This window comes from Vulpes vulpes, chromosome 12 (assembly GCF_048418805.1).
Source record: "Vulpes vulpes isolate BD-2025 chromosome 12, VulVul3, whole genome shotgun sequence".
NCBI lineage: Eukaryota > Metazoa > Chordata > Mammalia > Carnivora > Canidae > Vulpes > Vulpes vulpes.
This window is the reverse complement of record NC_132791.1, coordinates 126910094-126935651: the sequence shown is the minus strand read 5'-3', so window position 1 is coordinate 126935651 and position 25558 is coordinate 126910094.

The following is a 25558-nucleotide window of genomic DNA, read 5'->3' as shown; positions in this document are numbered from 1 at the left end:
TGGTGTTGTATCCTGCCACGCTACCAAATTGCTGTATGAGTTCTAGCAATCTTGGAGTGGAGGCTTTTGGGTTTTCTATGTAGAGTATCATGTCATCGGCAAAGAGGGAGAGTTTGACTTCTTCTTTGCCAATTTGAATGCCTTTAATGTCTTTTTGTTGTCTGATTGCTGAGGCTAGGACTTCCAGTACTATGTTGAATAGCAGTGGTGAGAATGGACATCCCTGCCTTGTTCCTGATCTTAGGGGAAAGGCTCCCAGTGCTTCCCCATTGAGAATGATATTTGCTGTGGGCTTTTCGTAGATGGCTTTTAAGATGTTGAGGAATGTTCCCTCTATCCCTACATTCTGAAGAGTTTTGATCAGGAATGGATGCTGTATTTTCAAATGCTTTCTCTGCATCTATTGAGAGTATCATATGGTTCTTGGTTTTTCTCTTGCTGATAAGATGAATCACATTGATTGTTTTACGAGTGTTGAACCAGCCTTGTGTCCCAGGGATAAATCCTACTTGGTCATGGTGAATAATTTTTTGATGTACTATTCCGTCCTATTGGCTAATATCTTGTTGAGAATTTTTGCATTCATGTTCATCAGGGATATTGGTCTATAATTCTCCCTTTTGATGGGGTCTTTGTCTCATTTTGGAATTAAGTTCATGCTGGCCTCATAGAACGAATTTGGAAGTACTCCATCTCTTTCTATCTTTCCAAACAGCTTTAGTAGAATAGGTATGGTTTCTTCTTTAAACGTTTGATAGAATTCCCCTGGGAAGCCATGTGGCCCCAAACTTTTGTGTCTTGGGAGGTTTTTGATGACTGCTTCAATTTCCTCGGTTATTGGCCTGTTCAGGTTTTCTATTTCTTCCTGTTCCAGTTTTGATACTTTGTGGCTTTCCAGAAATACATCCATTTCTTCTAAATTGCCTAATTTATTGGCGTAGAGCTGTTCATAATATGTTTTTAAAATCGTTTGTATTTCCTTGGTGTTGGTAGTGATCTCTCCTTTCTCATTCATGATTTTATTAAGTTGAGTATTCAATCTCTTCTTTTTAATAAAGCTGGCAAATGGTTTATCTATCTTATTAATTCTTTCAAAGAACCAACTCCTGGTTTTGTTAATCTGTTCCACTGTTCTTCTGGTCTCGATTTCATTGAGTTCCGCTCGAATCTTTATTAACTCTCTTCTTCTGCTGGATGTAGGATCTATTTGCTGTTTTTTCTCTAGCTCCTTTAGGTGTAAGGTTAGCTTTTGTATTTGAGTTCTTTCCAGTTTTTGAATGGATGCTTGTAGTGCGATGTACTTCCCCCTAGGACCGCTTTTGCTGCATCCCAAAGATTTTGAAAGGTTGTATCTTCATTCTCATTAGTTTCCATGAACCTTTTTAATTCTTCCTTAATTTCCTGGTTGACCCTTTCATCGTTTAGCTGGATGGTCCTTATCCTCCACGTGTTTGAAGTCCTTCCAAGCTTCTTGTTGTGATTTAGTTCTAATTTCAAGGCATTATGGTCTGAGAATATGCAGGGGGCGATCCCAATCTTTTGGTATCAGTTCAGACCACATTTGTGACCCAGTATGTGGTCTATTCTGGAGAAAGTTCCATGTGCACTTGACAAGAATGTATATTCAGTTGAGTTTGGATGTAAAGTTCTGTAGATATCTGTGAAATCCATCTGGTCCAGTGTATCATTTAAAACTCTCGTTTCTTTGGAGATGTTGTGCATAGAAGACCCATCGAGTATAGAAAGAGCTAGACTGAAGTCACCAAGTATAAGTGTATTATTATCTAAGTATGTCTTCACTTTGGTTATTAATTATTGATATATTTGGCAGCTCCCACATTCGGGGCATATATATTGAGGATTGTTAAGTCCTCTGGTTGGATAGATCCTTTAAGTATGATAAAGTGTCCCTCTTCATCTCTCACTACAGTCTTTGAACTAAATTTTAGTTTATCTGATATAAGGATCGCTGCCCCTGCTTTCTTTTGAGGACCGTTTGAATGTTAAATGGTTCTCCAACCTTTTATTTTCAGGCTGTTGGTGTCCTTCTGTGCAGACAGCAAATAGATGGGTCCTGCTTTTTCATCCAGTCTGAAACCCTGCGCCTTTTTATGGGGTCATTAAGCCCATTCACGTTCAGAGTTACTATTGACAGATATGAGTTTAGTGTCGTCATGATATCTATTCAGTCCTTGTTTTTGTGGATTGTTCCATTGGACTTCTTCTTAAAGGGGAATTTTCAAAGTCTCCCTTAAAATTTCTTGCTGAGCTGGCTTGGAGGTCACATATTCTTTCAGTTCCTGCCTGTCTTGGAAGCTCTTTATCTCTCCTTCCATTCTGAATGAGAGCCTTGCTGGATAAAGTATTCTTGGTTGCATCTTTTTCTCATTTAGGACCCTGAATATATCCTGCCATCCCTTTCTGGCTTGCCAGGTCTCTGTGGAGAGGTCTGTTGTTAACCTAATACTCCTCCCCATAAAAGTCAGTGATCTCTTGTCTCTTGCTGCTTTGAGGATCTTCTCTTTATCTTTGGAATTTGCAAGCTAAACTATTAAATGTCGAGGTGTTGAATGGTTTTTATTGTTTTTTTTCCCGGGGGGGGGGGATCTATTTCCTGGATCTGAATGCCTGTTTCCCTTCCCAGATTAGGAAAGTTTTCAGCTATGATTTGTTCAAATACATATTCTGGACCTCTGTCCCTTTCGACGCCTTCAGGAACCCCAATTAAACGTAGGTTTTTCTTCCTCAGGCTGTTATTTATTTCCCTTAATCTATCCTATGGTCTTTTGTTTGTCTCTTTTTTCCTTTGTTTTCCTCTTTGCCATCAACTTGTCTTCTATGTCAGTCACTCGTTCTTCCACCTCGTTAACCCTCGTCGTTAGGACTTCTAGTTTGGATCGCATCTCATTCAATTGATTTTTAATTCCTGCCTGATATGATCTAAATTCTGCAGTCATGAAGTCTCTTGAGTCCTTTATGCTTTTTTGTAGAGCCACCAGTAGCTTTATAATAGTGCTTCTGAATTGGCTTTCTGACACTGAATTTTTATCCAGATTTTGTAGCTCTGTGGGAGAGAGGACTGTTTCTGATTATTTCTTTTGAGGTGAGGTTTTCCTTCTAGTCATTTTGGTCAGGGCAGAGTGGCCCAAAACAGGTTGTATTGGGAAAAGGAGAAAAAGAGAGGAGAGAAAGAAGGAAAGAAAAGAGAAAAAGAAAAAAGGAAGAAAAAAAGAAAAGAGAAGAAAAGAAAAAGAGAAAGAAAGGGGAAAAAAGTTCGGGGAACGCAAACAGAAATAAAAAAAAAACAAACAAACAACACGTGGGAGTATCTTCTGATTCTGTATACTTTGAGTCCCTTGACTTCCCCCGGAACTTCTCTGTCTAGCTGGTCTTCTGGGGGAGGGGCCTGTTGTGCTGATTTTCAGGTGTTAGCACTTGGGGGAGCTGCTCTGCCCCCTGCCTGGTGCAGGGCTCAGTGGGGGTTGTTTACCCCGTGAGGCTCCAGGAGGAACAACCCCAGTGGCTACGGCAGCTCTGGAAACTTGGATTCAGCCCCCGCAGTAACTCCGGGGCTCTCCGTCTGCAGGGCCTGGAGGCTCCGGGCCGGGGCCGCTGATCTGCTCAGCTCGCGGCAGGAGCGTCCTTGCTGTCCTGGGCCCTCCCGGCCTCTGTCTGGCCCCGGGGGAGGCCGGATCCTGGGCTGTGTCCCGGCGCCCTGTGCTCCGGGGCCTGCGCTGTTGGATTCGCGCTCCCGCCCCGCAGCCCCCTCCGCGGAGCCGCCGCCCAAGCCCCTCCGAGCTGCTCCGGGTCCCGCCTTGCGCGCTGCAGCCCTTAGGGAGCTCGGCGCACTCTCCCGGGGCGCAGGTGCCTGTTAGTGTCCCAGGGAGCCCAAGGGCATCCCCGCCCCCCTGGGTCCTGCTCCGACTCCCTGCGAGCCCCTTTCCGCCCGGGAAGATTGGTGCAGCTCCTGCTCCTCCGGGACGGGGCTCTCCTGTCCTGGGGACACTCATCCCGGCCTCAGCCCACCCCTTGGAGGCCTTTTGTTTCTTTATTTCTTTTTCCCCGTCTTCCTACCTTGATAGAAGCGCGAACTCTTCTCACTGTAGCATTCCAGCTGGTCTCTCTTTAAATCTCAGGCCGAATTCATAGATTTTCAGGATGATTTGAAGGTTATCTAGCTAATTTGGTGGGGACAGGTGACTTGGGGACCCTGCTCTTCCGCCGTTTGCTCCTCCCCTCTATTCCATTGTTTTGTTTCTTAAATTCCATATCTGAGTGAAATTATATGGCATTTGTCTACCCTGACTGGTTTCGCTCAGCGATTATCCTCTCTAGCTCTATCCACGTCCTTGCAAATGGCATGATTTCATTCTTTTTGTGGCTGAATAATATTCCACTCTGTGTGTGTGTGTGTGTGTGTGTGTGTGTGTGTGTGTACCATATCTTCTTTATCCATACATCAGTTGATGCACACCTAGGCTACTTGTACATCTTGGCCATTGTAAATAATGCTGCTATAAACATCAGGTGCATATATGCCTTTGATTTAGTGTTCTGATAGTCTTTCGGTAAATATGCAGTAATGCAGTAATTGCTGGGTTATAAGGTAGTTCTATTTTTAGTTTTTTGAAGAATCTCCATAATGTCTTACTCAGTGGCCATGCCACTTTGCATTCCCACTGGCAGTGCAGGAGGGTTCTTTTCCTCCACATCATGTGCTCAGCTTCAAATGTTAATAAATACTGCTGGCATTGCCATTTGCTTCCTCATAATACACAACACATTTGATTATAGGAAACAACATATTTTACTTTGGGGTTAGTACAAAGAAATAGGTAAGCTGCTGATATATGCACAATTTGTTTTGCAATTATATACTGTAACAAACCCTCTTTATTTTCCCTCAGGAATCATAATCCTGTGCTGCCTATTGCCAACATTTGTTTTATATATTGTTTCCAGTTTTCTTATTTTTCCAGCTTTGAGGAATAATGGACAAATACAATTGTATATATTGAAAGGGTACAATATGATGATTTGATACACATATACCTTGTGGAGTGATTACCAAGATCAAGATTAGTTATCCATCACCTCACGTGGTTAACTTTTTGTTGTTGTTGCTGTGAGAATACTTAAGATTTAATCTCAGAATTCCCAAGTATGCAATACTTAATGGTCAACCGTAGTCACTGTACTTCCCATTCAGTCCTCAGAATGGATTCTTCTTATAACTGAAAGTTTGTACCCCTTGACTTAAATCTCCCCATCTCTTCCTCTCTCCAGCCATTGGCAACCACCATTCTGTTCTGTTTCTATGAAATCAGCTTTTTAAAGATTCCATGTATATTGTTTCCATTTTTCTATCTATTTACATATAAAAAGAAATTCATTCATCTACCACAGCTGGAAAGGAAGTCTCCTTTATATTCTTGCAGTTGGTTTTGAAGTGTTCTATGTAGAAATCTGGCATGAAATTTATTAATTCCTAGGTGTTTGATGATTTTTAATACTATGATAAAATACATCTTTAATATTTTTTTTCTATTTACCTTTTGTTGGTATATAGAGAGGCATGGTTAATTTTTAAACACTAACCTGGTATCCAGCAACCTTGCTAAATTCAGTGATTAATTCTAATAATGTATCAATGGATTGTTTTTGAGTGTTTTAATAGACAGTTAATCATGTACAGACTGCCCAGCTCTAATCTAACTGGAAGTCAAAGAGAGGATTAATGAAAGGCTTCACGGTGGTGGTGACTCACACACTCAGCCCTGAGTAAAAAATTTGAGTGTGTCAGTTAGAAATGAGGGAACAGGCATTTTGGGCAGAGAGGACAGTTGGTCCAATGATAGAAAGAATTGACTGGGAAGGATGGATTCTGAGATTCTAAAAAAAACAAAACAAAAAACAAAAAAACAAAAACACAGAAAAAGTGACAGGAGATGCAACCAGAGAAGTAAATGAGCAACTAGTAAAAATCCCTGTAAGTCAAATCAAGGTGTTTAGAGCTTTCCTACTGAGACTTTAGAGTTACTAACATATTTTTAGGCAGGGAATAAAGTGGTCAGTTGGAGACTGAAAGACTTCACTCCTGAGGCCCAAACTATCCTCTGTGATGATAGACATTACATTTGTACCGGTCCAGGGAGTGTTCTTTACCTTCCAGCCAGGTAAACAGTACCCCTGAAATCGTGTGCCTTGTGGAAGCATAGTGGATAGATTGGAGAGGTGTTCCTGGAGACAGGGAGACACCTCTGAAATAAATACAAATCCAAACTTAAGTGAGAAACTCTGTCTGAAAAGAATATGGTAATAAGGAGAAACTCTGTAAGATATGCAAGGGTCTCAAGGCAAGACAGAAAAAGGCCTTTCTTAATATAGGGAGGAGTAAGCAAGGCTTGAAAGAACCAAGGTGAATCAGTAGACAGAATGCACCTCCTGCCCCACCTCCACCCAGATCAGCTGATGATGCCTGGGAAGGGTCCTGAGAAAGAAGGTTCTGCATCATGATGCTGGTCAGGCTCAGGTCTAAGTTCAGGGTCACATGGGGAGAGGAGACTCTCAAAGTCAAATTCACAAGCATTTTGTTACTGTTGACCAGTGGGGACAAACTATTCAGCTAATCACTGATAAAGTAAAAAAAGGGGGGGTTGGGGGGGACTGTGCAACAATAGGCTGGTTATTCACAAGTCTTTCTAAGACATTTGGGAATCTTGGCTTTTTGTGGTAAATCTTTTCCTAGTACACAAGGGCTCGGGGAACTCCTTGAACAATTGCTACTTCCCAGGTTTAAGGGGCTCGAGTAAAGTTCAAAATTATCATTATTGAGGAAACTTCTGTAACTGTCCAGGTAAAAAATAGTTAGAAATTAATATATTTAAAATGAACATATTACATGTATCCAGAACCCTCTTGGCTTTTGAGCCATATTAAGGGTCAACAGAACAACATCTTTATCTTGCAAAAGAAAAAGGAGTTAATGGGGTGGATTTTTGTTTGTTTGTTTTTGTTGTTTTCTTTTGTGGAGAAGATGCCTCTGCCTAACTGTCCCAGCGGCAGACCTCTTTTCTGTGGTTTTACTCTTTTACCCAGAGAAACCTTGATATCCTTTGCATCCCACTATCTCATTAGGGATGTTGTAAGTCCTAAAAGTTGTAATTAACGTGAAGTAGTAACATATAGCATGGTACCCAGTGAGGTCTCCATAATTGTTAGCTTTTTCAGCTTTTCTTTTTCTTGTTTTGCTGCTGCTGAACAAGGAATATGTGGTCACTGGGTATGCAGATCCGGCCCACAGTCTTATTTAATTTATGGGTATGGTTGACGAATGAAAACTAGAAATTTGATTATTAATTACTGGTCAGGTTCTTTGGAAGCATAATGCAGATCTACTGTCTACAAATCACTGTTTCAAAGGCCAAGGATAAAAGAGATCTTCCTGCCCCCAGTCAGCCCCGCCTGGCACACGGGCACGCACCGTTTTCTGTGGTGGGAATTCACAAGTGTGAATTATTTCCATCTTTTATTTTCAAGTTACATGCTCCAGCACTGTATCCTGTTATAATTCATTGTATACAAGTTGTTGGGCGGTCACAGGGAAACTTTTTCTACATTCTCTATTGTACTATTACTTCCAGTAATCACTTCTAATTATGCCTCCAACTGAGACAATTAGTAAATAATTACAAATTCCTTTTCTTGTGATTTTCATTGGCTCTATTTAAATTCTGAGAAGATGTATTAATTTTGGTAGCTTTTAGTAATTTCACTTTTCCTCCCCTAAGGAAAAAAAAAAGATTTGGTGTTCTCAAAAGCTTCCTTAAGAATCATTGCATATTAATGAATTGCAAGCAATAAGCAAGACCGATTTTCTAAAGGAAAAGCCAGATTACCTCAGTGAAACCATTGAGGCCATAGGATAGTTACAAGTTATATCTGAACAAAGAAAGGACTCTGAAGCATTCCATAGATATTTGTTTACATTCATAATAATTGATTGCATTAGTTGGATGTGTCATTTTAACTACCTATCTATACATGTGTTGATATTTTTCTTGAGAGAAAATTTTTAAAAAGAAAAAAAAAACTCATTTGCTCAAATGTCCTGCCTTTAGATATTGTTTTATGTTCATCGAGTCCTGGGGTGCTCTTATATGTAAATTTTAAACAGCAATTTACTCTGCAATCACAACACATGCAATCATACCCCAATTCAAACCAATGAGAAGACATATTTATCTTTTTAAAGATTTTATTTATTTATTTTTGCAAGAGAGAGCGAGAGAATTCTAGAGAGCAAGCATGAGCCAGAGGAGGGGCAGAGAAAGAAGCAGACTCCCCACTCAAGAGGGAGCCCAAAGTGGGACTTCAACCCAGGACCCTGAGATCATGGCAGAGCCAAAGGCAAAGCTTTTATTGAGCTTAACTAACTGAGCCACCCAGGTGCCCATTATATATTTAATTTAGGTATTTTGTCTCAAAGAGGTCACCCAGGAGCTTAATGGAAACTTAAGTAATCTCCAAAATCAGAATTTGCTCTTTATCAAGATCCCAGGTGAGGCAAATACCTATAAAGTTTGAGCAGCTCAGTGAAATTTCAGCTATGTACACCTCCCTCACCTTAAAACAATGCAACTGCCAAGCTCCTAGGCCAGATTTACTGGAAGTAACTCTTTAAAGGTGAGATGTAGGAATTGCTCAAAAAAAAAAAATTAAAGTTGATTTTGATAAAATGCCAGAACTGGGAATTACTGATCTAAGAGAATCTTTAGTTTATAGGGTAATTTTACCTCTGATGCTAATTTGCTAAACCACTTATCTACAATTTAGAAAAGCAGACTGCAAAAATAAAGATTCTGGATTGTATCTGCTCCCATAGGCAAAGGTCCAAATATAGAAAATACCTAAGTAGGATAAAATCAATACTTGCATAAATGGGTGCATCTTAGTAATTTCTGGAAGGAAGAAATAAGTGAAAGAATCCTTGGTTGCTAAGTAGTGATCAGTCCAATTTGCTAAACTTTTAATAGAGCATGTACAAAAAATGGCTATAGTTGGCTAATAAAAATTATATCTAAGTGACACAGACTTATTAGAATATATAGTGTGAACACTATAACTCAGAATATATTCATTTATTTACTTTTATTTCCTCCCATGTATTTGCTCTGACAAATATTATGTTTCATTGAATGCATCCTAAGTGCAAACCTTGCCACCAGGAATTGAATAAGCTAACATGTAAAACCTTGAATGCAACATATATATTCTCACAGCTACGTTCAGATCAATGAGATCAGATAGATGCCTTGTTTAGAAAAAGCTATAATTTTAGCAAATAACAGAGTAAGCAGAGTGACTCAACCCTTACTTTACTTCTCTCTTCTCTACCATTAAGAACAATATACTAACAGGAAAGGGTAGATCAAACATTCTATAAAAGGAATTAAAACCCAAAAAGGAAATAAATCATTAAGAAAACACATAGTTATCAATTGACATGCCTGCAAAATTACCTGCCGATGCATGGCAGAAACTTGCAGATGTGTTCCCAGAAATAGAGTAAGCACTGAGAATGTTAAAATCACAAATGATGCTTGCTTAAAGGGTTTTGACTCCCTGTATTTTGCCTTTTCCACCGCACTATGCTATATATTCCTTCAATATTTTTACCTGAATTTCCTCAACCAACTCTTTTGTTACAAACAGCACAAAATAACTTTTAACCTGACTTCACTGTAAGTGTCATCAATTTAAAATTAAGAGACACCACCTGTGGGATCTTAAATGTGTCATTAATAATGTCTTACATTCAGTGGTATTCTGGAGCTAGTCCCAACAGACCTAGACAAGCTGATTGTGTATATCTCTTCCCAATCTTTGGTTCAGGACATCCTGTTGGATAGTTTGAAATTGGCCATGTTAATATTTACACAATTGAAATCAGTAAGTGCTACAAATGAGGGTCTTTATTTTGAGAGCTGGTATGTCACACATCATTAGACATTATGTTTGAATGTGTTGGTTAAGGCTGATAAAAAAAAAAAAAAAATGCACTGCCGAAACAAAAAATCAGGGAAAACTAAAATTTGTTTAATTTCCTTTTTCCCCCCATTACCAGCACTTTTTTGTTTTCCAGCTGCTATGATTCTAGAAGAGACCTTTATAGTTCCTGGATAAGATATTGGAATAACCCTCTTAATTCTTGCAACTCTATGGATTAATTTATTTTTGTAACTCCATAAGTTAATTATGGAATAAAATGTTAATGGAAATTTTATAAATGGATTCATTCACTATAAGTTCTTTTATATCTGGCATCTTTTTTTAAATTAACACACAATGTTATAGTAGTTTCAGGTATATAACATTGATTCAATAATTTTATACATTAATCAATGCTCACCACTCTAAGTATAGCCACCATACACCATTATCACAATATTATTGACTATATTCCCTATGTTGTAGTCTTCATCACCATTACTAATGTATTTTATAACTAGAAGTTTATAACCTTTTAATCCCTTTATCTAGTCTACCTATTCCCCCATCCCTTCCCTTTGACAACCACTAGATTGTTCCCTGTATTTAGGAGACTGGTTTTGTTTTTTTTTTGTCTGTTTCATTTTTTAGATTCCACATATAAATGGAATTATATAGCATTTGTCATTCTAGGACTTATTTCACTTAACATAATACACTGTAAGTACATCCATGTTGACATAAATAGGAAGATCTCATTCTTTTATGACCAAGTAATATTCCCCACTTTAAAAAATTATTTATTTATTCATGAGAGACACAGAGATGCAGAGACATGGGCAGAGGGAGAAGCAGACTCCCTTTGGGGAGCCCTATGCAGTACTCAATTCCAGGACCCTGGATCATGCCCTGAGCCAAAGGCAGACACTCACCTGCTGAGCCACCCAGGCATCCTGACCCACTTATTTATACTTATCTATTGATGGACACTTGGGTGGCTTCCTTATCTTGGCTATTGTAAATACTGCAAAACACATAGAAGTGCATATATATTTTCTCAAATTAGTATTTTCTTTTTCTTCCCAGTAGTGGAATTATTGGATCATATTTTATTTCTGTTTTTTGTATTTTGAGAAAACTCCATACTGTTTTCCAGAGTGCCTGTGCCAGTTTATATTCCCACCAATAGTGCATAAAGGTTTCTTTTCCTCCACATCCTCACCAACATATGTTATTTCTTGTCTTTTTGTACTTACCATTCTGATAGTTGTAAGGTGATATCTCATTGTGGTTTCGATTTACATTTCTCTGATGATTGGTGATGTTAAGTATCTTTTCGTGTGTCTGTGGACCATTTGTAATGTCTCCTCTGGAAATATGTCTGTTTGGGTCCTCTACTCATTTTTAATAGAAATTTTTTTTGTTTCAAGTTGTATGATTCTTTATGTATTTTTAATATTAATCCTTTATTGGATATCCCATTTGCAAATATCTTCTCCCTTTTGATAGGTTGCCAAGCTTTTTATTTTTGTTTAGTCCCAATACGTTATTTTTGCTTGATTTCCTCTTGCCTCATATTTAGAAACAAGGGACATATCAGAGACATATCCAGAAAAATGTTGCTAAGATTAATGTCTAAGAGATTACTGTTTTGTTTTAGGAATTTGATGGCTTTGGGTCTTAGATTTATGTCTTTAATCCATTTTGAGTTTGTTTTTGTGTATAGTTTAAGAAAGTGATCCAGGTTCATTCTTTTGTATATATCTGTCCAGTTCTCCCAGCTCCACTTAATAAAGATTCTGTCTTTTCCCCATTTTATGTTCTTTCCTCCCTCATCATAGATTAATTGACCATATGGCGTGTGGGTTAATTTCTAGACTCTATCCTGTTCCATTGATATCTGTGTATATTTTTGTGCCAGCACCATACTGTTCAGATTACTATAGCTTTGTAGTATATCTTGAAATCTGGGCTTGTGATACTGCCAGTCTTGTTCTTTTTTCTCAAGATCACTTTAGCTATTCAAGGTCATTGGGGTTCCATAGAAATTGAAGGTTTCTTTGTTTGTTCCAGTTTTATCAAAAATGGTATTGATATTTTTATAGGGATTGCAATAACATTGTTATGGGGAGTATGGATATTTTAATGATATTCTTCATTCTTTGAGCATGGTATATCTTTCCATTTGTGTTGTCATCAATTTCTTTCATCAGTGTCATTGTTTTCAAAGTGTAAGTGTAGTTTTTTAAATCCTTTTCATACAATTGTAAATGGGGTTGTTTTCTTAATTTTTTTTTCCTGTCACCTTGTTATTCGTATACAGAAATGCACTAGATTTCATTATTACAATTTTGTACCTGTAATACTACTGAATTCCTTAGTCAGATCTAATAGTTTTTTGGTGTTTAGTTTTCTATATACAGTATTATGACATCTGCAAATAGTGGCAGCCTTACTTCTTCCTTACCAGTTGGATGCCTTTTATCTCATTTTCTTATCCAATCATTGCAGGTAGGACCTCTAGTACTAAGTTGAGTAAAAGTTGCTAAAATGGACATCCTTGTCCTCTTCCTGATCTTAAATGAAAAGCTCTCAGGTTTTCACCAATTAATATGATGTTTGCTCTGGGTTTTTCATATATGGCCTTTATTATATTGAAGGATGTTTCCTTGAAAATCCAATTTGTTGAGAGGTTTTATCATGAATGGATGTTGTATTTTGTCAAATGGTTTTTCTGTGCCTTGTGAGAGGATCATGTGTTTTTGTCCTTTCTCTTATTAATGTAATATATCACATTGATTGGCAAATATTGAATTCCTACAATAAATCCTATTTAAGTGTGGTGAATGATTTTTTTAATGTATTATTGAATTTGGCTTGCTAATATTTTGTCAAGGGTTTTTACATCTATGTTCATCAAAGATAGTGGCCTGTAGTTTTTTTTTTTTTGTAGTGTCTTTATAATAAGGTAATTTGTCCTTGTAGAATTAATTTAGAAGTTTTTCTTCCACCTCTAATTTTTTTAATAGTTTGAAAAGAACAGGCATTAACACTTCTTTAAATACTTGATAGCACTGCCCTTTGAGGCCATCTGGTCCTAGACTTCTGTTTGTCAAGAGATTTTTTTATTACTTATTCAATTTTATTACTCCTAATTGGTCCATTTAAATTTTTTATTGCTTACTGATTCATTTTTTGAGAACTATATGTTTCTAGGAATTTGTCCACTTCTAGGTTGGCTAATATGTTCATTGTACTCTCTTATAATCACTTGCAATACTGCAGTGTCCATAGTTATTTCTCTTTCATTCCTGATTTTAATTTAGCATTTCTTGATGAGTCTTTTTTTTTTTAATATTTTATTTATTTATTCATGAGAGCACAGAGAGAGAGGCAGAGACACAGGCAGAGGGAGAAGCAGGCTTCATGCAGGAACCATGATTTGGGACTGGATCCCAGGACTACAGATCATGCCCTGAGCCAAAAGCAGACACTCAACACACCCGGGCATCCCTCTTGATGAGTCTTGAGAAGGGTTGATCAATTTTGCTTATCTTTTCAAAGAATGAGCTCTTGGTTTCATCATATTTTCTAGTTTTATAGTCTTTATTTCAATTATTTCTACTCTAATCTTTATTATTTTCTTCTTTATACTGGCTTTAGACTATTTGTTCTTCTTTTCTTGCTACTTTAGGTGTAAAGTTAGGTGGCTTATTTGAAAATTTTCCTATTTCTTGAGGAAGGCCTCTAGTGCTATAAAATCCCCAGTTTGAATGTATTTTGCTCTAACCTGAAGAATTTGTACTGTCATGTTTTAATTTCATTTGTATGCATGTACTTCTTGATTCTCTCTTTGCTTTCATGGTTGACCCATTCATCGTTTAGTAACAGTTGATTCTCCTTCTCGTGTTTGTCTTTCTTCCAGATTTTTTCTTAGGGTTGATATCTAATTTCATCCTGTATGGTTGGAAAGCTGCTTGATGTGATTTAAATCTTCTTAAATTTATTGAGACTTGTTTTGTGGCCCAACATGTGACCTAGCCTGGAGAACATTCCATGTATACTTAAAAAGAATTTGTATTCTGTGGTTTGGGATAGAATGTTCTGTATATATCTGTTAAGTCCATCTAGTCTAGTATGTTGTTCAAAGCCACTGTTTCCTCTTAATATACTATCTGGATGATCTATCCATTGATGTTAGGTGAGGTGTTAGAGTCCTCTACTATTGTTGTGTTACTGTCAATATTTCCCTTTATGTCTGTTAATATTAGTTTTATGTATTTAGGTGCTTCAATGTTGATTGCATAGTTATTTATAATTGCTATATCCTCTTGTGGGATTAATCCCTTTATCATTAGGCAATGCTTTTCATTGTCTCTTGCTAATGTCTTAGTTTTAAAGTCTATTTTGTCTGATGCAAGTATTACCACCCCAACTCTTTCCCCCCATCCCCCATTTGTACAGTATATGTTTTTCCGAACTTTCATTGTCTCTGTATGTCGTTAAGCCTGAAGTGAGTCTCTTGGAGGCAAAATATAGATGGGTCTTGTTTTGTTTTGTTTTGTTTATTCATGTTTTATTCACCCTGTGTCTTTTGTTGGAGTATTTAGTCCATTACATTTAAAGTAATTTTTCATAGGTATGTACTTACAGCCATCTTGTTAATTGCTTTCTGATATTTTTGTTTGTTTTTTGTTTAAGCTTTTGTTTTGTTTTAGTTCTTTTCTGTTCTTTTCTTCTTCTTTTGTTCTATTCCCTTGTGGTTTGATGGCTTTCTTTAGTGTTATTCTTGGATTCCATTCCCTTTATTTTTTGTGTACTTATCACAGATTTTTCATTTCTGATCATCGTTGGGTTCCTATATAACATCTTATGTGTATGGCAGTCTATATTAAGCTCATGGTTGCTTAAGTTTGAACACATTCTAAAAGTACTGAATCTTTACCTCCCCCCCCATTTTACATATATGATTACATATATTACATCTTCTTATTTTGCATATCCCTTGACTAATTTTTCATTTTCATAATTTTCATAATATCTTACCTTTTCTTTCCACTTAAAGAATTCCCTTTAACATTTCTTGTTTGGCTTGTTTAGTGATGATAACCTTTAAATTTTATGGCTGGGAAACATTTCATTTTTCTTTCTAATCTAAAAGACAAATTTGCCAAGTAGACCATTCTTGATTATAGGTTTTTCCTTTCAGCACTTTGAAAATATCATGCTCTTCTACCATGCAAATTTCTGCTGAATAGTCAGCTGATAGCCAGATGGGGTTTTCCTTATATGTAAATGTTTTCTCTTGCTGCTTTTAAAATCTCACTTCATCAGTAATTTTTGCCATTTTAATTAATATTTGTCTTGGTGTGTACCTTCTTGGGTTCATCTTGGTAAAAGCCCCCTGTACAGCCTGGATATGGATGTGTTATGGGGTTTTCATTTCAGATTAGGGAATTTTTCAGCTACTACCTCTTTGAACAAATTTTCTGCCCTCTTTCTCTCCTTTTGGGATGCCTGTAATGCAAAGGAATTATTCTTGGCAAGGTCACTGAGTTCCTTTAACCAATTCTCACTTTTTATTACTCTTTCTTTTTTTTTCTTTTTCTTTCTTTTTTTTTCTTTTTTTTATTTTTTTGCTGTTCAACTTGGTTACTTTCCATTACCTTGGCTTCCAGATCACTGATCTGTTCTTCTGCATAATTTAATCTGCTGTTGATTGCCTCTAGTATATTTTTTTATTTCATCTGTTAAAATTCTCCCTTCTGACTGGATCTTTTTTATATTTTATCTCTCTTTGTTAAAGCTCTTATTGAGTTTATCCACTCCTTTCTCAAGTCCAATGAGTATCTTAATAATCATCACTTGAAATTTTTTATCAAGACATATTGCTTTTCTCCCATTGCCTTTAGTTCTTTTACTTTGATTTTTGCCTTTCTTCAATTTGTGACATATTCCTCTGTCTTACAATTTTGTCTAACTCTCTGTATGTGTTTTTACCTATTGGGTAAGTCAGGTATGTCTCCTGGCCTTGAGAATAGTGGTCTTGTGTAGAAGAAGTGCTGCAGTGCCCTATAGCGAGATATGCCCTGGTCATCAGAACCAGGCATTTAAGGAGTGCCCACTGTGTGGGCTAGGTGTGCAAAATGTTGTAGCTCAGCCATAATTGCCATCAGCCCAGCTGGCTGAAATGACTTACTTTTTCTGTGGGTGCACAATTGCATTTGTTGCCTGCTGAGAGATCTGCCTGAGGCCAGCAACTGAGACTCTAGTTTGTGGGTGTAGTCAGCAGTCAGCCTCACTTGTATGATTAACCTATCTGCTACAGTTTCTGGAACAGCAAACAGTAGGGTTTGTTCCATGCATAGCCAAATAAGGCTCTCGTTGGTGAGTAGGGCTGGCACTCAGACTAACTGTCCTCATTTATCCTCTGTCACAGCTTCTGGGCATTGCTTGCTCTCTGTGCTACCAACTAAGAAACCAGGCTGCTGGAACTGTGGGCATACTGGTGTGTGATGTTAACTCTCTCCCTCCCCAGAGCAGGAGTCACTTTGGAGCCCCTGCTGGGGCTGCCAACAGGATGTGGTGGGGCAGGATTTTGGAGGGATCCCTGCTAAGGTGAGCATGTTGGGCAGATCTTCAGGGGAGCAGCATGGCAGGGAAGAAGTGTCCTCTGCAATGTCTGGTCATCTACGCTGGGGAAACAGAGATAAATGGCACCCACAGCAGTATTGTCCCTGGAGAAATTTCCTGAAGGCCCTTGCCCTGCAGTACATATTCTTAGGTTAGTCAGTAAATCTTATTCACTTTACCTCAGACACTTTGCAAGCTCCTGCTGCTGGCTATATCTTGGGCTGAGGTATTTATTATGTTGATTATGTAAGGGCAGGCACTCCATTTCCTTTCACCCTCTAGATCTCCCACAATTAAGCCTCACTGGTTTTTAAAGCTCCCAAAGTTAAGCCCTGCTGGTTTTCAAAGCCACATATGGTGGGGACTTCTCTTCCCAGCGTGGGTCCCCTGTGTGCTCCCCAGAGCTGCCTGGTGTGGGGTCTGAGTCTCTTGTTTCTCCATGCTTGTAGTGTCCCTCTCAGCTATGTTTAGTCCTACCAGGGATTTGCTTCCAGCCCCATCTCTGTGCTTCCTAGCCTTTTTGATGTGGCATCCTCTTTAGGATCAACTATAGGGAGACGCCTGGGTGGCTTAATAGTTGAGTGTCTGCCTTTAGCTCAAGGTGTGATCCCGGAGTTCTGGGATGGAGTCTCATGTTGGGCTCCCTGTGAGGAGCCTGCTTCTCCTTCTGCCTATGTCTCTGCCTTCTCTCTATGTCTCTCATGAATAAATAAATAAAATCTTAAAAAAAAAAAAGCATCAACTGTAGGTCTATTCCACAAATCTTAACATTGTTTTCAGAGTTACTTGTTTAGACATAGATGCTACCTCCTATGTCCATGGAACAAGTTGACCTCTGGATCCTCCTGCTCAGTTTTTCTGGGTCCTTTGACCCATGGACCCATGTGTGGCATCTTTGTTGGGTGTTAGACTATTCATATTTATTCATATAGAATTTATTCATTTTCATTGTTGTATAATATAGCTTATAATATATAACATTTTTTCCCAGCAACTACTGATAGACTTTTGAATTGTATCCTGTTTGGTATTATTACAACTGCACATTTATATGCATTTTGTTGGCCAGAGCTAGGACTAAAATATCTGGGTCAAAGAATATGTGTATGTTTCAACTTTAGTAAATACTGCTACAGACTGTTCGAAAGTGCTATAGCATTTTATATTCCTGTTCAGCAATCTATTAGATTTGAGTTACTTTATATCTTCATATGCACTTGACATTGCCAGTCTTTTTAAATTTACCCAATTTAGTGGATGTATAATAGATTGTATTGTGGTGATAAGCAAAGAAGAAAAACATCTTTTCAATGCTCATTGGTCATTTGGATGTGCTCATTTTTAAAGTTTTTTTTTTTTTAATTAATTTTTATTGGTGTTCAATTTACCAACATACAGAAAAACACCCAGTGCTCATCCCGTCAAGTGTCCACCTCAGTGCCCGTCACCCATTCCCCTCCAACACCCGCCCTCCTCCCCCTCCAACACCCCTAGTTCGTTTCCCCGAGTTAGGAGTCTTTATGTTCTGTCTCCCTTCCTGATATTTCCCAACATTTCTTCTCCCTTCCTTTATATTCCCTTTCACTATTATTCATATTCCCCAAATGAATGAGAACATACACTGTTTGTCCTTCTCCGACTGACTTATTTCACTCAGCATAATACCCTCCAGTTCCATCCACGTTGAAGCAAATGGTGGGTATTTGTCGTTTCTAATTGCTGAGTAATATTCCATTGTATACATAAACCACAGCTTCTTTATCCATTCATCTTTTTTTCTCTTGCTGCTTTAAGGATTTTCTCCTTATCTTTGGAATTTGCAAGCTTCACTATTAAATGTCGAGGTGTTGAACGGTTTTTGTTGATTTTAGGGGGGGATCTCTCTATTTCCTGGATCTGAATGCCTGTTTCCCTTCCCAGATTCGGAAAGTTTTCAGCTATGATTTGTTCAAATACATATTCTGGCCCTCTGTCCCTTTCGGCGCCCTCAGGAACCCCAATTAAACGTAGGTTTTTCTTCCTCAGGCTGTCATTTATTTCCCTTAATCTATCCTCATGGTCTTTTAATTGCTTGTCTCTTTTTTCCTCAGTTTCCCTCTTTGCCATCAACTTGTCTTCTATGTCACTCACTCGTTCTTCCACCTCGTCAAGCCTCGTCGTTAGGACTTCTAGCTTGGATTGCATCTCATTTAATTGATTTTTAATTTCTGTCTGATTGGATCTAAATTCTGCAGTCATGAAGTCTCTTGAGTCCTTTATGGTTTTTCTAGAGCCACCAGTAGCTGTAAAATAGTGCTTCTGAATTGGCTTTCTGACATTGAATTGTAATCCATATTTTGTAACTCTGTGGGAGAGTGGGCTGTTTCTGATTCTTTTTTTTGAGGTGAGGTTTTCCTTCTAGTCATTTTGCTCAGTGCAGAGTGGCCAAAAACAAGTTGTATTGGGAAAAGGAGAAAAAGAGAGAGAAGGAAAGAAAAGAGAAAAAGAAAAAAGAGAAAGAGGAAAAAAAGGGGGGGGGAAAAGAGAAGAAAAAGAAAGAAAAAGAAAGAAAGAAGATAAAAGAAAAAAAAAGGGGGGGCGGGGCGGGGTAAGCAATCAGAAATCAAGAAGAAAGAAAGAAAAAAAAAAAAAAGCACAAAACAAAACAAACAAATAAAAAAAAAAACACAAAAAAAAACCAAAAACAAAAACAAAAAAAACCAAAAGCAAAAACCACGGGGAGTATCTTCCGATTCTGTGTACTTTAAGTCCCTTGACTTCCCTTGGAACTGGTCCGTCTCGCTGGTCTTCTGGGGGAGGGGCCTGCTGTGCTGACTCTCCGGTGTTAGCACTTGGGGGAGCTACTCTGCCCCTGCCTGGTGCAGGGCTCAGTGGGGGCTGTTCACCCCGTGAGGCCCCAGGAGGAAGCCACAGTGGCGGGGGCAGCTCTGGGACCCTGGGGTCAGCTCCCGCAGTAGCTCCGGGTCTCTCCGGCTGCAGGGCCTGGGGGCTCCCGGGCGGGGCCGCTGATCTGCTCAGTTCCAGGCAGGAGTGTCCTCGCTGTCCTGGGCCCTCCCGGCCTCTGCCTGTCCCGGGGGGAGGCCGGATCCTGGGCTGTGTCCCGGCGCCCTATGCTCCGGGGCCTGCGCTGTTGGATTCGCGCTCCCGCCCCGTAGCCCCCTCCGCGGAGCCGCCGCCCGAGCCCCTCCGAGCTGTTCCCGGAGCCGCGCCGCCCCCTCCGCGGAGCTTCTTCCTCCGCCCGAGCCGCCGCCGCTGAGCTGTTCCCGGAGCCACGCAGCCCCCTCCGCGGAGCTTCTTCCTCCGCCCGAGCCGCCGCCGCTGAGCTGCTCCCGGAGCCGCGCAGCCCCCTCCGTGGAGCCGCCGCCCGAGCCCCTCCGAGCTGCTCCGGGTCCCGCCGAGCGCTGCAGCCCTTAGGGAGCTCGGTGCACTCTCGGGGGCGCAGTTCCTCTGTTACTGTCCCCGGGAGCCCGAGGGCATCCCCGCCTTTCTGGGGATCCTGCTCCAATTCCCCGGGAGGCCTTTCCCCCGGGAAGGTCGGTGCAGCTCCTGCTCCTCCGGGACGGGGCTCTCCTGTCCTGGGGACACTCGCCCCGGCCTCAGCCCGGCTCCTCGGGGCCCCTCCCCCTTGGAGGTCTTTTGTGTCTTTATTTCTTTTTCCCCGTCTTCCTACCTTGATAGAAGCGCGAACTCTTCTCACTGTAGCGTTCCAGCTGTTCACTCTTTAAATCTCAGGCCGAATTCGTAGATTTTCAGGATGATTGGATGGTTTTCTAGGTAATTTGTTGAGGACAAGTGACCTGGAGACCCTACTCCTCCGCCATCTTGCCCCTCCCCCCTCATTTTTAAAGTTATTCTTCAAGGTTGTTGTTTTGTTTTGCCAGTTTTTCAAATGATTTTACTTTTTCTATTGATTTGTGGAAGTTCTTTAGAAATGAACACTTTATCAGATGTAATTATTGAGAGTGGATTTACCTTGTCACTCTCTTAATGGAATCTTTGTATTAATGGAAATATTTCAATGTTAATATTGTCAAATTTATGCTTTGTTAATATTAAAAATTAAAAATATGTAAATTATATTTTATGCTTTCCCCTTCATGTTTAGATTTAATTTCACATGGAATTTATGTTTCATTATGAGCTAGAACTCAGATTTCCACCTGTCCCACACATAACTAATTGTTCCAGCATCATTTTCTGAACAATCTTTACCTATAAACCTAAATTTTATAATCACATGTCCATATATGTATGGACCTATTTCTAGAAATTCTAGAACCTCTATTCTAAATCATTGCCCTATTATTTATCTGGACAATAAGCCAACATAATTATTTAATGTATTTCATAACACATCTTGATACGTGACATCTAGTATCTTTATATGTACTCATTTTCATCAAGATTGTCTTAATTATTGGAGAACTTTTAGTTTACATATGCATTTTAGAAATGGCTTGCCAATTTACACACACACACACACACACCCTGGAATTTTGAAAGAAATCATACTGAGTCTACTATGTATGTTTTTTTTTCCCCCTAGGTTTTAATGCCAAGATTGCACAGAATACATACAATATCTTGGGGAGTATTCCATTCTTACTTACTCTTTAGAAATTATTTATAACAGTGATTTCATCATTTCTTTAACCATTCATTAGAAATCATCAAACAGATGGGAAGAGGGGCAAGATGGAGGAAGAGTAGGGTCCCCAAATCACCTGTCCCCAACAAATTACCTAGATAACCTTCAAATCATCCTGAAAATCTACGAATTCAGCCTGAGATTTAAAGAGAGAACAGCTGAAATGCTACAGTGAGAAGAGTTCACGCTTCTATCAAGGTAGGAAGACGGGGAGAAAAAAGAAATAAAGAAACAAAAGGCCTCCAAGGGGGAGGGGCCCCGCGACAGCCAGGCTGAGGCCGGGGTCGGTGTCCCCAGGACAGGAGAGCCCCGTCCCGGAGAAGCAGGAGCTGCACCAACCTTCCGGGTCGGAAAGGCCTCGCAGGGAGTTGGAGCAGGACCCAGGAGAGCGGGGATGCCCTCAGGCTCCCTGGGACACTAACAGACACCTGTGCCCAGGGAGTGTGCGCCGAGCTCCCTAAGGGCTGCAGCGCGCACGGTGGGACCCGGAGCAGCTCGGAGGGGCTCGGGCGGCGGCTCCGCGGAGGGGGCTGCGGGGCGGGAGCGCGAATCCAACGGCACAGGCCCGGGGGCACTGGGTGCCGGTACACAGCCCAGGATCCGACCTCCCCCCGGGACAGGCAGAGGCCGGGAGGGCCCAGGACCCCAAGGACGCTCCTGCCGCGAGCTGAGCAGATCAGCGGCCCCGCCCGGAGCCTCCAGGCCCTGCAGACCAAGAGCCCCGGAGTTACTGCGGGAGCTGACTCCAGGGCTCCAGAGCTGCGGCCGCCACTGGAGTTGTTCCAACTGGGGCCTCACAGGGGCAGAGCAGCTCCCCCAAGTGCTAACACCTGAAAATCAGCACAACAGGCCCCTCCCCCAGAAGACCAGCTAAAGGGACCAGTTCCAGGGGAAGTCAAGGGACTTAAAGTATACAGAATCAAAAGATACTCCCCGTGGTTTTTTTTTTTTTTTTTTTGCTTTTTGATTTCTGCTTGCTTTCCCCAACCTTTTTTTCCCCCTTTCTTTCTTTTTCCTTCTCTTTCTCTTTTTCTTCTCTTTTCTTTTCTCCTTTTCCCAATACAACCTGTTTTTGGCCACTCTGCACTGAGCAAAATGACTAGAAGGAAAACCTCACCTCAAAAGAAAGAATCAGAAACAGTCCTCTTCCCACAGAGCTACAAAATCTGGATTACAATTCAGTGTCAGAAAACCAATTCAGAAGCACTATTATAAAGCTACTGGTGGGTCGAGAAAAAAGCATAAAGGACTCAAGAGACTTCATGACTGCAGAATTTAGATCTAATCAGGCAGGAATTAAAAATCAATTAAATGAGATGCGATCCAAACTAGAAGTCCTTACAACGAGGGTTAACGAGGTGGAAGAATAAGTGAGTGACATAGAAGACAAGTTGATGGCAAAGAGGGAAACTGAGGAAAAAAGAGACAAACAATTAAAAGACCATGAAGATATTAAGGGAAATAAACGACAGCCTGAAGAAGAAAAACCTACGTTTAATTGGGGTTCCTGAGGGTGCCGAAAGGGACAGAGGTCCAGAATATGTATTTGAACAAATCATAGCTGAAAACTTTCCTAATCTGGGAGGGGAAACAGGCATTCAGATCAAGGAAATAGATCCCCCCCCGAAAAAAATTAAAAAAAACCATTCAACACCTCGACATTTAATAGTTTAGCTTGCAAATTCCAAAGATAAAGAGAAGATCCTTAAAGGAGCAAGAGACAAGAGATCACTGACTTTTATGGGGAGGAGTATTAGGGTAACAACAGACCTCTCCACAGAGACCTGGCAGGCCAGAAAGGGATGGCAGGATATATTCAGGGTCTAAATGAGAAGAACATGCAACCAAGAATACTTTATCCAGCAAGGCTCTCATTCAGAATGGAAGGAGAGATAAAGAGCTTCCAAGACAGGCAGGAACTGAAAGAATATGTGACCTCCAAACCAGCTCTGCAAGAAATTTTAAGGGGGACTCTTAAAATTCCTCTTTAAGAAGAAGTCCAATGGAACAATCCACAAAAACAAGGACTGAATAGATATCATGATGACACTAAACTCATATCTGTCAATAGTAACTCTGAATGTGAATGGGCTTATGACCCCATCTAAAGGCGCAGGGTTTCAGACTGGATGAAAAAGCAGGACCCATCTATTTGCTGTCTACAAGAGACTAATTTTAGACAGAAGGACACCTACAGCCTGAAAATAAAAGGTTGGAGAACCATTTAACATTCAAACGGTCCTCATAAGAAAGCAGGGGCAGCCATCCTTATATCAGATAAACTAAAATTTACTCCAAAGACTGTAGTGAGAGATGAAGAGGGACACTATCTCATACTTAAAGGATCTATCCAACAAGAGGACTTAACAATCCTCAATATATATGCCCCGAATGTGGGAGCTGCCAAATATTTAAACCAATTAATAACCAAACTGAAGAAATACCTTGATAATAATACACTTATACTTGGTGACTTCAATCTAGCTCTTTCTACCCTGGATAGGTCTTCTAAGCACAACATCTCCAAAGAAACGAAAGCTTTAAATGATACACTGGACCAGATGGATTTCACAGATATCTACAGAACTTTACATCCAAGCTCAACTGAATACACATTCTTCTCAAGTACACATGGCACTTTCTCCAGAATAGACCACATACTGGGTCACAAATTGGGTCTGAACCGATACCAAAAGATTGGGATCGCCCCCTGCATATTCTCAGACCATAATGCCTTGAAATTAGAACTAAATCACAACAAGAAGTTTGGAAGGACTTCAAACACGTGGAGGGTAAGGACCATCCTGCTAAAGGATGAAAGGGTAAATGAGGAAATTAAGGAAGAATTAAAAAGGTTCATGGAAACTAATGAGAATGAAGATACAACCATTCAAAATCTTTGGGATGCAGCAAAAGCAGTCCTGAGGGGGAAATACATCACACTACAAGCATCCATTCAAAAACTGGAAAGAACTCAAATACAAAAGCTAACCTTACACCTAAAGGAGCTAGAGAAAAAACAGCAAATAGATCCTACATCCAGCAGAAGAAGAGAGTTAATAAAGATTCGAGCAGAACTCAACGAAATCGAGACCAGAAGAACAGTGGAACAGATTAACAAAACCAGGAGTTGGTTCTTTGAAAGAATTAATAAGATAGATATAAACCATTTGCCAGCTTTATTAAAAAGAAGAGATTGAAGACTCAACTTAATAAAATCATGAATGAGAAAGGAGAGATCACTACCAACACCAAGGAAATACAAACGATTTTAAAAACATATTATGAACAGCTATACACCAATAAATTAGGCAATCTAGAAGAAATGGACTTATTTTGGAAAGCCACAAAGTATCAAGACTGGAACAGGAGGAAATAGAAAACCTGAACAGGCCAATAACCAGGGAGGAAATTGAAGCAGTCATCAAACACCTCCCAAGATACAAAAGTCCGGGGCCACATGGCTTCCCAGGGGAATTCTATCAAACGTTTAATGAAGAAACCATACCTATTCTAAGGCTCTTTGGAAAGATAGAAAGAGATGGAGTACTTCCAGAATCGTTCTATGAGGCCAGCATCACCTTAATTCCAAAATGAGAGAAAGACCCCACCACAAAGGAGAATTCTACAGCAATATCCCTGATGAACATGGATGCAAAAATTTTCAACAAGATATTAGCCAATAGGATCCAACAGTATATTAAGAAAATTATTCACCATGACCAAGTAGGATTTATCCCCGGGAAACAAGGCTGGTTCAACACTCGTAAAACAATCAATGTGATTCATCATATCAGCAAGAGAAAAACCAAGAACGATATGATCCTCTCATTAGATGCAGAGAAAGCATTTGACAAAATACAGCATCCATTCCTGATCAAAACTCTTCAGAGTGTAGGGATAGAGGGAACATTCCTCAACATCTTAAAAGCCATCTACGAAAAGCCCACAGCAAATATCATTCTCAATGGGGAAGCACTGGGAGCCTTTCCCCTAAAATCAGGAACAAGACAGGGATGTCCACTCTCACCACTGCTATTCAACATAGTACTGGAAGTCCTAGCCTCAGCAATCAGACAACAAAAAGACATTAAAGGCATTCAAATTGGCAAAGAAGAAAGCAAGCTCTCCCTCTTTGCCGATGACATGATACTCTACATAGAAAACCCAAAAGCCTCCACCCCAAGATTGCTAGAACTCATATAGCAGTTTGGTAGCGTGGCAGGATACAAAATCAATGCCAAGAAATCAATGGCATTTCTTTACACTAACAATGAGGCTGAAGAA